Source organism: Nomascus leucogenys, chromosome 15 (genome assembly GCF_006542625.1).
Source record: "Nomascus leucogenys isolate Asia chromosome 15, Asia_NLE_v1, whole genome shotgun sequence".
NCBI lineage: Eukaryota > Metazoa > Chordata > Mammalia > Primates > Hylobatidae > Nomascus > Nomascus leucogenys.
In genome coordinates, this window is record NC_044395.1 from 49,742,103 (window position 1) to 49,746,943 (window position 4,841).

Here is a 4,841-nt window from a genome sequence, read left to right on the forward strand (position 1 = left end):
AGCAGGTGTGTACATATCCTGCAATATTGGTAGTAATATCATCCTCTACCCCCTGGAATATTATCAGCAATATCACAGTGTGGTGTACACCGCCTGCGATATTGGGAATAATATCATTCCTTCCATCCCTGGATATCACGGGAGGGGTGCACAACCCCGGTGATATTTGGAATAATGTCATCCTCTCATTCCCTGGATATTAGGGACAATATCACAGGGACGTGGACACTTTCTGTGATATTGGAAGGAATATCCTCCCCCACCGTGGATATTAGGAAAAATATCACACTTGGTGTACACCCACTGTGATACTAGGAAGAATATTACAGGGTGTACACCCACTGTGACTTTAGGAGAAATATCTCCCTAAAATGTTACAAATAATATCACAGGGTATACAGTAATATCTCCCTAGGATATTAGGAATAATATCACACGGTGTACACCCACTCTGATATTAGGAGTAATATCTCCCTAGGATACTACGAATAACATCACAGACTGTACACCCATGGTATGTACCCACTGTGATATCAGGAGTAATATTGAACTAGGATATAATGAATAACTGCACAGCGTGTACACAGATGATGTACACCCACTGTGATATTAGGAGAAATGTCTCCCTAGGATATTATGAATAACATCATAGAGCATACACACATGGTATACACCCACTGTGACATTAGGCATAATAACTTCCTAAGATACTACGAATCACATCAAAGAATATCCACATACGGTGTACATCCACTGTGACATTAGGTGTAATTTCTCCCTAGGATATTATGAGTAACATCTCAGTGTGTACACACATGGTGTACACCCACAGTGACATTAGGAGTAATTTCTTCCTATAATATTATGAATAACATCACAGGGTGTCCACACATAATGTACACCCACTGTAATATTAGGAGTAATCTCTCCCTAGAATATTACAAATAATATCACAGAGTGTACAGCCACTGTGATATTAGAAGTAATATCTCCCTAGGATATTACGAGTGATATCACAGGGTGTACACCCACTGTGATACTGGGATCAATATCTCTTTAGGATACTACGAATAATTTCACAGAGTGTACACCCACTGTGATATTAGGAGAAATATCTCTCTGGGATATTATGAATTATATCACGGAGTGTACACACAAGGTATACACCCATTTTGATATTATTCATAGTATCTTCCTAGGGCATTATGAATAATATCACAGAGTGTATACCCACCGTAATATTAGGAGTCATATCTCCTTAGGTTACTATGAATAATGTCACAGGGTGAACACCCACTATGATACTAGGAGTGATATCTTCCTAGAGTATTATGAATAATTTCACAGGGTGTACACCAACTGTGATATTAGCAGTAATATTTTTCAATAATAATATATAATAAATAGTATCACAAGGTGATAATAAATAATATCACAGGGTGTACAAACATGGTGTACACTCACTCTGATATCAGGAGTTATATCTCCATAAGATATTAGGAATAATATCACAGGGTGTACAGCCACTGTAATATTAGGAGTAATATCTCCCTAGCATATTACAATTAATATCACAGGGTGTACACCCACGATGATATTAGGAGCAATATTTCCTTAGGATATCAAAAATAATATCACAGGCTGTACAACCTCCGCCTCCCAGGTTTTAAAGGATTCTCCTGCTTTAGCCTTTTGAGTAGCTGGGGTTACAGGTGCCCGCCACCACTCCCGGCTAATTTTGTATTTTTACTAGAGATGGGGTTTCACCGTGTTGGCCAGGCTGGTCCGGAACTCCTGACCTCAGGTGATCCACCAGCCTCAGCCTCGCAAAGTGCTGGGATTACAAGTGTGAGCTATTGTGCTCGGCCAAGAGTTATATATTCAATTAATTTGGAAACACAGCTCCCATATTTGAGTGTGCATGTACTTTTATGAAGAAATGATGTCGGAAAACCTAAGGATGATAATAAATATGAAAAGTAACTGGCATGTTAAAAGGTCTTCTGATTAAGAACTATAAGGTTCGATTTCGTTTTTAGACAATGCAGTCCTAGCTCTTGTATCGTCCTTTTAAATATTCTACGTCAAAGGAATTTGTAGCACAGTGTCAGAATAAAATAAAGTATATTTCACTGCTTCTTAATTTCTTTCAATTAGACTGAGATCCTCTTCTTAAAGAGAGAAGAACAATTTTTATTGTATTTTATTTTTTCTAAAAACAGTAGGCCATATTTTACTGAGATCATGGATTTGTTACATGTCACGTTTTGGTCATCTAACATTCTTCGGTGGATTTTCTCTAAAGTAGGTAGGTACAGAAAGAGTTGAATAGCAAAAGAGTAAATCATGTAATAATTCTGATATTTTTGGGTTTGTCACAACTGAGAAATATTGCTGAGGGTGTATGGTCCTCAAGCGTGAAAATGTTCCTTGTGAATTGCTTGCATCCAAAATATACACACAGCATTAAGGGCTGGTTTTTATCTTTTATTTTTCCAATCCTCTTTTCTTCTCAAGGTGTCCAAGTCACACAGAGCCACAGAATCTCACAGATGTCTCAGAATTCCTCCTCCTGGGATTCTCAGAGGATCCAGAACTGCAGCCCTCCTCGCTGGGCTGTCCCTGTCCATGTACCTGGTCATGGTGCTGGGCAACCTGCTCATCATCCTGGCTGGCAGCTCTGACTCCCACCTCCACAACCCCATGTACTTCTTCCTCTCCAACCTGTCCTGGGCTGACATCACTTTCACCTCGGCCATGGTTCCCAAGATGATTGTGGACATGCAGTCGCATAGCAGAGCCATCTCTTATGCAGGCTGCCTGACACAGATGTCTTTCTTTGTCCTTTTTGCATGTATAGAAGGCATGCTCCTGACTCTGATGGCCTATGACCGATTTGTGGCCATCTGTCACCCCCTGCACTACCCAGTCATCGTGAATCCTCACCTCTGTGTCTTCTTAGTTTTGTTGTCTTTTTTCCTTAGCCTTTTGGATTCCCAGCTACACAGCTGGATTGTGTTACAATTCACCTTCTTCAAGAATGGAAGTCTCTAATTTTTTCTGTGACCCGTCTCAACTTCTCAACCTTGCCTGTTCTGACAGCGTCATCGATAACGTATTATATATTTAGATAGCCCTATATTTGGTTTTCTTCCCATTTCAGGGATCCTTTTGTCTTAGTATAAAATTGTCTCCTCCATTCCGAGAATTCCATCGTCAGATGGGAAGTATAAAGCCTTCTCCACCTGTGGCTCTCACCTGGCAGTTGTTGCATTTTATGAAACAGGCATTGGCGTGTACCTGACTTCAGCTGTGTCATCATCCCCCAGGAATGGTGTGGTGGCGTCAGTGATGTACGCTGTGGTCACCCCCATGCTGAACCCTTTCATCTACAGCCTGAGAAACGGACATTTATAGTGCCCTGTGGAGGCTGCGCAGCAGAACAGTCGAATCTCATAATCTGTTCCATCCTTTTTCTTGTGTAAGAAAGGGCAACCACATTAAATCTGCACAGCTGCAAATCCTAACCCCTTGGTCACATTATTTTTGTTGCTTGATGGCTTTTATTCCTTTCCACATTTCCTATGTGAATATTGCTTTCTTTGTTATGCCTTTAACTGGAATGGGTGAGTATTCTAGGATCCTTTGTTTAGCATAAACATCATGACTGAATCCTCTATATCTGGGCTGCCTCCTTTAGTTTCTCAGCAATAACCCTGTAGTCCAGGTGAAATCACAACCATCTTTTTATATACAGGAAGTAATTCATTTTGTAATTTTGTAATTCCCTGAAAATTGACTTTATGGAAACAATGTACAGCAGGTCCTCCAACACCAATGGTTTCTCCAAAGTTGTTTAGTTATAATGTTGATGAGGAATACCTTGGTTTCACTACACATAATTTTGCTTAAAGGTACAGTTTCCAAGAGACTTTCAAAGATGTTAAGTCAGGACATACTGTACATCAAATTCACATCCTTTTCCACAGTTCATGTGGAATTTCTTTATAAACTGCTTCTAGGGAATCTATTTAGGCAGGTTATGTGTAGAGATCCATGTCACCGGTTCTCAACGTTGGCTTTGATTGAAATCACCTGGGGAGCTTACAAATGATGAGGCCTGGGCCTCATTACCTGAGATTCTGATTTACTTACACCTGTGTGGGCATGCAGATTTTTTTTTTTTTTTTTTTTTTAAAGCACCAGCGCTGGTTTCAATGATGAAGTTCCTAGAGGGATCAAGCTTCAAGGAGTAAGAACAGAAGCTAATTGTAATATGATTAATTCAAATATTATCTTCAAATGCATTGTCCTTAACACAATGCAAATTTTTATTATGCTGTTCTTTCTTACCACTTAGCATTTTCATTTTACACTTGTTGAAGTTATACATTTATGCACACATTGATTGCTGTTTTATCTCACACTTGTACATACATAAAATGGGAAATAGAAAAGAATAAAATGGTCACAGTATCCCTAAAGTTTCACATTCTGAGACATTTTTAAAATACATATTTTAAAAAAATTTGTTTCAATTAAAAAACTGTGGTATACACACGCAATGAAGTATTATTCAGCCTAAAAACGAATAAAATCCTCTCCACTGCAGCAGAAATGGATTAGATTGCAGGTCAATATATTAAGTGAAATAAGCCAGGCACAGAAGGACAAATATTACATGTCCTCACTTATATGTAGGAACAAGAAAGAAAATCTTGGCCAGGGGTGGTGGCTCATGTCTGTAATCCCAGCACTTTGGGAGGCCAAATTGGACGGATCACTTGAGGCCAATTGAGGAGTTCGAGACCAGACTGGCCAACATGGTGAAACTCCATCTC

General features: G+C 39.4%; 1 pseudogene; it reads left to right on the forward strand.

Moving 5' to 3' along the window:
- The first annotated feature begins 1,939 nt into the window (after positions 1 to 1,939).
- On the forward strand, positions 1,940 to 4,022 carry LOC100583422 (annotated as a pseudogene).
- Positions 4,023 to 4,841: the final 819 nt, after the last annotated feature.